Source organism: Theropithecus gelada, chromosome 6 (assembly GCF_003255815.1).
Source record: "Theropithecus gelada isolate Dixy chromosome 6, Tgel_1.0, whole genome shotgun sequence".
Classification (NCBI taxonomy): Eukaryota; Metazoa; Chordata; class Mammalia; order Primates; family Cercopithecidae; genus Theropithecus; species Theropithecus gelada.
The window spans coordinates 170,761,330-170,771,130 of record NC_037673.1 but is presented as its reverse complement, the minus strand read 5'-3'; the positions used below and the strand labels follow the sequence as shown (position 1 = coordinate 170,771,130).

The window sequence follows — 9,801 nt, the reverse complement described above, 5'->3', positions numbered from 1 at the left end:
CAGGAATCAGAAAGGTCCAGAGGTATTTTGGCATCAGGTGAGGCTTGATCCAGGTGCTCACAAAGTATTATCAAGGCTTAGTTTGTTATATATTTTGTCTCTGCCTTTCAAGGTGTCAGCTTCATCTTTAAGTCCCAGTGGTGGCCCCTAGCAGTTGCAGGCTCTTCCCCTGCTGCAAATCCTGAGGCAAGAAGGCAGTTTTGTGCAACTATCCAGGGGAGAAGGGAAAGATTCTCCTGGCAGTTCCCAGAGAAGACAGAGCTTCACATTCTGTGAGCCCCGGCTAACCTCTCCTCTCAACTCCTTTGCACTGTTTGTGTTTTGTGACCATCATCAGACCAGTTCCGGGGTAAAAGGGAGGAGATGGAGTCTTTGGCTTAGGGCAATGAAAGCCCCCACTAGAACTGAGGTAGGGCCAATCCCACTCAGGCCACCTGGCTGAGAAGGGGGAGGAATAGATTACCAAGGGAAATCAGGGCACTATTTCTAGGAAGAAAGGAGAGAGATGAATGCAGGGGAGGAAAGTGACCAATGTACAAAGTATGCTCCCTCATGCTGGCGTTCACATGGAAAACAGAGGAAAGAAAATTGCCCAAGGTGTTTAAAGATATTCAATGACTTCCCACTGCTCTTGAGACAAAGAAGTCTTGGCTATGACCTACAAAGTCCTGTGTGATGTGGTCAGTTGTCCCTCCAGCCCCCCAGACCCCTCCCTCACATCCTCAGCACTCCCGCCACACAGACCTCGGCTCCTTGAACTTGCCGGTCTCCGCCTGCCATCAGGACTTTGCATGGACTGTGTCCTCTGTCTTCCCTTTTCACCCCATTAGCTCCCACTCAGATCTCACCTCCAGGGCCTCCACCTTAAGGAACTCTTCCCAAGGGCCCTCCTAACCAAGGCAGCCTCCTCGGATACACTGCTCTTGGCCCCCTGTTCTCTTCTTTTGCAGCCCTGATGAAGCCTGTTTTTCCCACTAGATGATTCCTTTCATTTTTCTAGTGAATACTGAGTTAGCACCTCCTGTGTGTCAGGCCTCATTCTAGGTGCTGGGAATAGAACAATTAACAAGAAATGCACCCCGTCCCTTGTGGAGCCTACAGGCTGCATCTCACGCCACCTGACTCCAATATGAAAGCCAAGATGACTAGTCTAACATGCATTGCAAACACCACGGTGCAAAAACATTAAGTAACTACGGGAAATTGCACGTGAGATTCAACCCTCTGAAAGGGACTCTAAGCCCTGTTACCAGACCTAGAAGCTTCTTTGTTCTGGGTCTGTGTTAAAATTGCATGATCCTGAGAGCAGACATTTTGTGCAGCAGGAGAATTCCACTCCGGTTGAGTCCTCCCTCAGCAGGCCAGACCCCGTCTTATTCACCCAGTGGTCTCTCCTTAATAGCTCCTGAATCCCTTCCCGTGAGTCCACCCCAGTGCCACAGTATCAACTGAAGCCTCCCTAACTCCTGTCAATTTGAAATGTTCTGCAAGCTCCTTGAGGGCAGGGACTCTGGTCTACTTATCTGTAAATTCCCAGCATTTTATGTGGTGTCTGTATGCAGTAGGTGCTCCATAATTGCTAATTAAGTGAATCAGTCGTTTCTTTGCCTTCATCTGTTTTTCCATCTGATCTATTCTTCCTACTGACTTTCATCCCATCCTAACTGGTAGGACCACTTGCTGAAGCAGATGTTAATATCGACTTTACAGCAGAGAAAACTCAGATTCTAGCAGGTGAGTCCTCAGGTCACAGGTGTAAAGTCGAAGCATGGAAGACTCACATTCAGTGGGCGTCTTCTTGTCACATGCTTTGACCTGTAGCTGCAGTCCCTAATCCCAGCCCAAGGAAACCTGTGAACACTCCAGGATTCCCTACAAAATGTGCACACATTTGCAGAAGCAAGATCACAGCTTTCATCCGATTTTCAAAGCTGTCCGGAACCAAAAACCATTAAGAATAACTGGCCTGGGGGTATTTTCTTGCTTTCTTTTTCTTTTGACTGACACCATGCTGACACACTGCCCCACACCAAGTTGTCTTAATAGTGGGTTCACACGGAGCAGGGGCCGCTCTCCTCCTGGGGCACCTCGGTCACCTGCCCTTGGCATCTGCTGCGAGTCCCAACAGCATCGGCTGGCTGCCGCAGTCACATTCCTGAAGAATGCGAATAGCAGAAGAAATTGAGAATACACGAGGTAAATTTCCAGACAAGAGGAATACAGCCAGTAATACAATCCTTACATGAAGAATAAGGCTACTGTTGGAATCTCAACGCAAAAAAAAAAAAAAAAAAAACCGAATTACAGGGGCACACCCAGTTAAAAATTCTGGTTTTCACAGTCTCTTTGCTTGTCAAACTTAATATCAAGGAAAATAAGCTAATTTGATTTGGCAAAGGCTCATGAAATATGGAACTGATATCTGTGGCAGCGACCTTTGATGTTTTGTATAAACAGTGTTTTCCCTGCTGTGGAGGCGAGAGTTGAATAATAAACAGCATCTTCCCTTCTCCACTCACCGCCCACCCCTTCCTCAGTACTCCCCAAAACGTAGAAAGTAAGTCTTTTCTGTGGCTCACAGAACTCACTGGGGCAACATTTGTTGGCTAATTTTACAGAGCAGGGTTTTTCAACCTTTGCACTGTCATTTGGGGCTAGATAATTCTTCATTGTGGGGGCTGCCCTGTGCCTTGCAGGGTGCCTAGCAGCATCCCTGGCTTCTACCCACTACATGCCAGGAGCATCCCTGTCCCGAGTTGTGACCACCAAAAGTGTCTCCAAACATTGCCAAGTATCTTCTGGGGGCAGGATTACCCCTGGTTGAGGGTGGTGTGTGTGTATGTGTGTGTGTGTGTGTGTGTGTGTGTGTATAGAATATATATTTTATATATATATATATATCTTTTTTTTCCCTTTTCTGTCAATTTCAAGTACTAGTTGCCATCCTCAGGATCTATCGCCTTGAGGTTCCGGCTCATCATCCAACAGCTCCTTAGGCGTCCCAGGGAAGAGGTGGAACAGGTATCGTCTATTATCTGTTGTACCTGCCTTTGCTCCCAGGGGCTTCAGGCCTGCTTGCTGCTGCACGTCTACCTGGAAAGGGCAGCTCTCAATGGTCTCTGAGTGATTACGTACTTGATACATCTTCTGAACTCATAGATTCCCGAAGTTCAAGAATTGCATGGTCTCTGGGCAGCTCCTTAATGCCTCCTTCTCTGTGTTGCATGGCCTTTGGTAACACATCATAGTGAAGAGGGTTTACCTGGAGTTAGGCAGGTTTACGTCGATGACGTTCTGAGTCAGCTTGCACCAGCTGTGAGAGTTGACGGTTACATCTTCAGGAATTCTATGAGCCATTTGCAGTCCTGTTGGTAGCCTGAATTTACTTATGATGAGAGTATTTACACTGCAAAAATTGGCAAATGCCACCAATCACGGCTTCCCTCCACCCTTGCCAGCCGACTGAGTAACACATCACTGGTTCAAGTACAGGCTTGAAACTAGGGTGAATGGCAGACCCTGCTCACTCTCACCCAATATCCATTCTGCCCTTGTTTCTTACTGAAGGAATTCTTCCTGTTTGGCCTGGCAAGGAATGCCGCAGGATAGCCACATTTCCCACCTGTCTCGGAGTTTAGAGTGCTCAGATGAGCACTGGCCAATGGCATGTAGATGGAGTTTACTAGATAGGACTTCCCAGAGACTGTAAAATGCAGACAAACTGGCCTATAACTTTTACTCTCTGCCCTTGACCTTACTCCCTGTGTAGATCATAGCTGCTATGCCGGGTGTGGATCGGGCATCTCCCAACGACAAGGTGGCTAGTGAGAGATACAGATCACACACTGGGAATGTGTGAACTGAGAGACAAGCAGTCCTGTCTTGATGCCTGGATGGCATCAGGAGGTTAGTGGACTCCAGCCTTGGACTCCCTACTCCAGGCTGCTTGTTGGTGGATTCAGGAATATACCACTGAATGCCACCCCTAACTAAGACCCCAGACAAATCAACTGAAAGTTTATTAGCTCTGGTTTCCCTACCTACAAAATAAAAACCTAATTCATGGGACTGCTCTGAGGGTTAAATGAGATAATGGATATAAAGAGCCTAGCACAGTCCTGGCATGTGGGGTGCAAGCCTCCTAATGGGTGCAAGCTGCTGTTCTTACTATCGCCGCCATCACCATTATCTTGGCAATAGTTACGTGTTTGGGCGTTGGCCTCCCCCTCCAGCCTTCGTGTCTTCAAGCACATGGGCCACGTTTCGTTCACTCTCTGTCTTCAGTCTTCACCAGGTGGCCTGATATTAGCACTGATTAAGTTTTTTTTGTTTTGTTTTGTTTTGTTTTTTGAAATGGAGTCTTGCTCTGTCGCCCAGGCTGGAGTGCAGTGGTGTGATCTCGGCCCACTGCAACCTCCACCTCCTGGGTTCATGCCATTCTCCTACCTCAGCCTCTTGAGTAGCTGGGACTACAGGCACCCGCCACCACACCTGGCTAATTTTTTGTATTTTTTAGTGGAGACAGGGATTCACCATGTTAGTCAGAATGGTCTCGATCTCCTGAACTTGTGATCCACCTGCCTCGGCCTCCCAGACTGTGATTAAGTTTTAATAATAAAATTAATTATCCTTTGTTAGAGTTTTGTTCATATTTCTATCCTGCCCTGTAGCACTAACTAAATTCAATTCATGCTTATTGAACGACACAGAAGAATAACACAACAATGAATGATACAAGAACGAGTAAAACATTCATGCCCCCACCCTACTCTAAGGAATCCATACTCAATTTGAAAACATAAGGAAAGTCCCTACATGACTGGATGCAAGAGAAGTATGAGGGTTCTCAGGCAACGATGAACCAAAGGCATCATGCAGGTGGACGATGGAAGTGATGGGGATAAAGAAAAGGCTTCTTGGAAGAGGAGGCGTTTGGCACAGGCCTTGGAGAGTGGTGGGTCGGGGTTTCTATTATAAGGATGTTATGAGCCTCATGTCTTAGGTGGACGGGGTATTAGGTAGTGCAGTGGGAAACCCTGGCTCTTGTCCTGGGAATGGAGCTAAGAGGAAGTTTGGAAAGCTGGGGGGAAGGTTTGCCTGCCAGGCTGAGATACGTACATTTCACTCTCTGGAAAGTAGGGAGCCACTGAAGCTTTGAGAGCCGAGAGTGGCATTAGAATTGGAATTTAGATAGATGAATCCAGCAGCCATGCAGAGATTTTTTGGAAAGGGAGACAGGAGGTATGGCACCAGTAAGTCGGCTGTTCAATAGAAAAGGGGTGCATGCTCCCCTAGCCCTGTGAGCTGTTCGTTCATAGCACTGAAATCTTTGCAAATTTATATTTGTTTGGTCAGTCATTTGATTAATGCCTGCCTTCCTGTCTAGATCGAAAGCTCCATGAGTGGGGCAAGTCTTAGAGACTGCTGTGAGTCCTCACCACCCAGATAGGAGATGCTCTGTGAATAGTTATCGAAAGGCGAAATTGAAGTCAGAGAGCTGGGGTCTGACTTGTGTCTCCTGGAGCACTGAGAATCATCTCTAGGCCTTGAAAACATGGCCAGATGCTGAGAAGGCTATTCAGTGCCCAGTCCTGGGAGGAATTGTAAAGAACTTTTGGTTGAACTCAGACATCCTAGAGATTTCAACCAAAGAGCCAATTCTGCTGTGACTTGCTACATGATCTTAGAAGATGCTTACCATCTCCAGGTTGCTCTATACAACAAAATTGAGAAACATAACCTTGAAGTCTCCCAGAGCTCTGTGCATCTCATTGGGAAAAAAAGAGAGAATTTATTGGGTACAGATTACATGCCAGTCCACTGAGCCAAAGGCTTTCCCTGTGTGATCTCATTTAATCCTCAGAAGAACTCTTGAGATTCATAAACATATCCCAGTAACTCAGAGGGCAGCCAGGGTACCCTGCCTCTTATGTTCTGAATCGCCCAGCTCTAGGGAGCAAATCAGGCTCCATATTTTCATATCTAGGTGTCCTTGGGCAAGTGACTTAGCTTTCCTGTGCCTCAGTTGCCTCTTTTGTAAAAAGGGCCTCCAAAGTATTACCTCACGAAGGAATGGAAAGAGCGCAAGTAGAGAATGCATCTAATTCATGTGTGGTCCCTCTGCCTTCGTCCTTAGAGGTCAATCATGTCAGCTCTTAATGTGGTGAGATACCCCATGGAATTCCAAAGCCATTTCCAAGAGTTCCATGCATTTATAAAGGGCTGAGACTCTCATGATCACCTCTCTTTAAACTAGGTGCTGCTCTTTCCCGAATATAACTTTTAAAATCACCTCCCCTTATAGAACTCAAGTAAATCTATTTCAAAAGGACTTCAGACGGCTACTGCAATGGCGATGTGGTAGCCAGGACAACTGTGAGATGTGGAAGGCAACTGAAAAAATAAATGTAAGACAGGTAAAATAAAAGCCTGGCTGCCTGCAGAAAGCCATGTGCCCGGTCCCTTGTTGTCAAAGAGGGAGGAGGTCTTCAGGCTTCGGAGAGGTATCAGAGGGGTAGCACTAGACAGAAATAGAACTGAGAAGGCAATCATTTCTCTGTGTTTCAATAGAACTGAGAAGGCAATCATTTCTCTATGTTTCAATCCAGTGTTCCTAAATGCTGTGTGAAACATACCACACAGAACCCCCCGCCCACCGCCCCCACCCCGAGTGTGGGAAGTACCACGCCAGGCTTTCCTGCTTCCCAGCTGCAAGGCCATTTCCCCAGGCCCTAGCGATGCCTGCAGCTAGGCAGAGCCAGGCTCTTCAGTATTCCCCTCTCCCTGCTCCTCCACCTTACTTGATCTGGGACATTATTGTGGGAGCAAGGAAAGCAGCCGAGTCCTTTAATCTCCTGCATTATGGAGGGATACTTCTTAAAAATCCTGTCGTTTTCTTTCCATCTCTATTACCCATTTTAACTACTTAATTTGCCAAGTTCCTGTGAGCTGCCTATTGATAATTGATAGATTGTTCCTTCCTTTCCAATTTCCTCTGTTAGTTATCCCAGGAAGTTTATTTCTGCTTTGCATGTAACCCAATAGGTTGGCGAGTACCCGGCTGGTTTGTGGGCCTGTGTAAATTAATACTGTCCAGAAATGCCGAGGCGAGACCAGCAGGCCCTCCGACCAGGAAGCTATCCGGTTGCTTCCTGGCAGGCTCCTCTTCATTGAAACGGCCTGCAGCGGAGGCACGGGGACTTCCCCTTGCTTTAATGGCTTTGAGTGGCCGTCTGGGGGAGATCATTGATGCCAGGCCTGGCTCTTCCCTCAAGTCAGGAGGTTTTCTTTGGTCACATAGATCCCACCTCCACTCCAGTCCCACAACCTGGGCTTTTACAAGGTGGGGGTGGAGATTTCTAGCCACGGACATTCATTTTAAGAGATCTCAGTTTCTCAGCCTCATCCAGTTCCTCTTGCTTGTTTGCTCTTGGCTGTTGTTATTTGTTTTTCTTTCTCCTTTTGGGGTTTATCCAGGCAAGAAGCATTAACTATATACAGAAGCATCTCCAGTTGGGGATTTTGATTTGGGGCTGGATCACTTCTAGAAGTCGTGGGCGATTAATACTTTTCTTATGCTGTTCTGTTTGAGTATGAATTCCTTAGGGTGGGGTTGAAACGTAAATGTTTTATTCATTTTTGTGTTGTTAATTGTTGTGTTATTCTTCTGTGTTGTTCAATACGCATGAGTTGAATTAAGTCAGTGCTAAGGAGCAGGATAGAGATAAAATAACTTCAGACTATTTCTTTTTCTTTTTTTTTTTTTTTTCTGAGACAGAGTCTCACTCTGTTGCCAGACTGGAGTGCAGTGGCACAATCTTGGCTCACTGCAACCTCCACCTCCCAGGTTCAAGCAGCTCTCCTGTCTCAGCCTCCCGAGTAGCTGGGACAACAGGTGTGCACCACCAAGTCCAACCAACTTTTGTATTTTTAGTAGAGATGGGTTTCACCATGTTGGCCAGGCTGGTCTCCAACTCCTGACCTTGTGATCCGCCCACCTCGGCCTCCCAAAGTGCTGGGATTACAGGCGTAAGTCACCACACCCAGCCAGACTATTTCTATTGAAACTGCTGAGATAATCTTTTGAATCCAAAAGTAAGTACGATCATTGAGTCCATTGTAAGTATGATCTCCAGAGTTTCACTAATCAGTTGTTTGAAAATCTGGAGATCATACATACAATGTCAAAGTTGTAGCTTCTGTTGAGGAATTGGGAGAAAGAGCAACTCTTGGTCTACTTTCCTACAGAGAAACAGGTGAAAGTGCTGGGAAGGGGCCTCCTGGTCTTGCCTGGGGTCCACTCTCCTCCTGACCACAGCCTCAACAATGGGCAGTGTAAGACGATGGTCTTAGATGAATCACAGGTGTGTATTGCCTTTTGGACCCTGTAGGTGACTGAGTTTTGGATCCCTGGCCTATGCAGCCCGAACGGCAGGGGCGGCACTCTCTTTGAGGGCACTTTGGATCTGGTCAGACAGTTGTCAGATTTCCATTTCAGTTTATTTTATTCTGTAGTGACATAATCATAGTCCCTGATCCCTAACATGAAATAAAGGACATTCTTGGCCTTTTCATTCTACTTTTTTTTTTCATTTTAAACAAGAAGTTTATTTAAACAACAAGACACTTGACTTGAAGGGAAAACTATGTAGGATTCTTTTTTGTTTTAGAGTTATTTATCGCAACTTAAAGACAGATTGCCCCACATGTAACAGCTACATACAAAAAGGTTACAAAATCATCCTTGGTTTTATAATGATAAATGAAAAACATTAAAATTCTCCAGTTGAACAAGGTATGCAAGGATTTTTATTTATTTTATTTTATTTATTTATTTATTAACAGTGAAAGCAAAATAACGTACTGGAATATAAAGATAAGAGCTGAACAAGCATGCCACTAATGGAAAAGGGGATATTTTCACAGAATCAGTGTTTTCCTCCATCCTGTCTCCACCTGATGTCAATTAAAACATACCATTGGCTGTTTAGTTAAAAAAAAAACACAATATGCTTGTGCACATACATATACCTGTTACTTTATGTATAATAAAGGAATGGGGAAGGGGGAAATGAAAGAATAGAGAAAACTGTAAGATGGTAGTCAGGATGTGGTGGAACCAAATTACAGTTTTCTAATTGAGAATGTAATCTTGGTCTTTAAAGAACAGAGTTCTGGAGTAAAGAAGCAGTTTCCCTTTTCAGTAGGCACCTCCTGCCTGCTGTTGGAACACATCAATTGTATCATCATCCGCCATTTCCAACTGTGCAGGTGTGTCTGTTCCATTGATTGGTTGCCCGTCGAATCGGAATCTGATCTGCCTCTCTGACAATCCCTGTCGTTCACAATAGGCTCTCATCAGTTTTCTAAGTGGTGTGTGCCTCTTAGTCTTAAACTGCACCACAGAAGCATCCTGCCCCGCCACCTTCAAATTAATATGATCATTGTTCTCAGTCTTGACTCCTTCCTTGGGCTTTTCGTCGGCCATGGCCAGCGCCGGAGTCTCCTCAGCTGCTGCTTCACGAAAGAGGTACCAGGTCCGCACCAAATGAGCCACAAGCAGCACCAGGAGCCTTCATTCTACATTTTAGGCAGATAGGAACTATTCTCCGCGTGCTAAAGTGTGGAAATCCTAAAATGAGTTCCTTAGCACCTGTCTACTCCCATCGGAATGAGAGTGTCATGAAGGCGGGACAGGGAGCTTGTCTGTAATTAACTGCTGCTCAGCCCCTTGCATCTAACACAGTATCTGGCTCATCAAAGAAGGCAGGAAGGGTTAGATGAGTGAATGGCATAATCTCT

General features: G+C 45.9%; 1 pseudogene; it reads right to left on the bottom strand.

Annotated features, from left to right (window-relative positions):
- Positions 1-8,857: 8,857 nt before the first annotated feature.
- Positions 8,858-9,566, bottom strand: LOC112626522 (annotated as a pseudogene).
- Between the last annotated feature and the right edge of the window lie 235 nt (positions 9,567-9,801).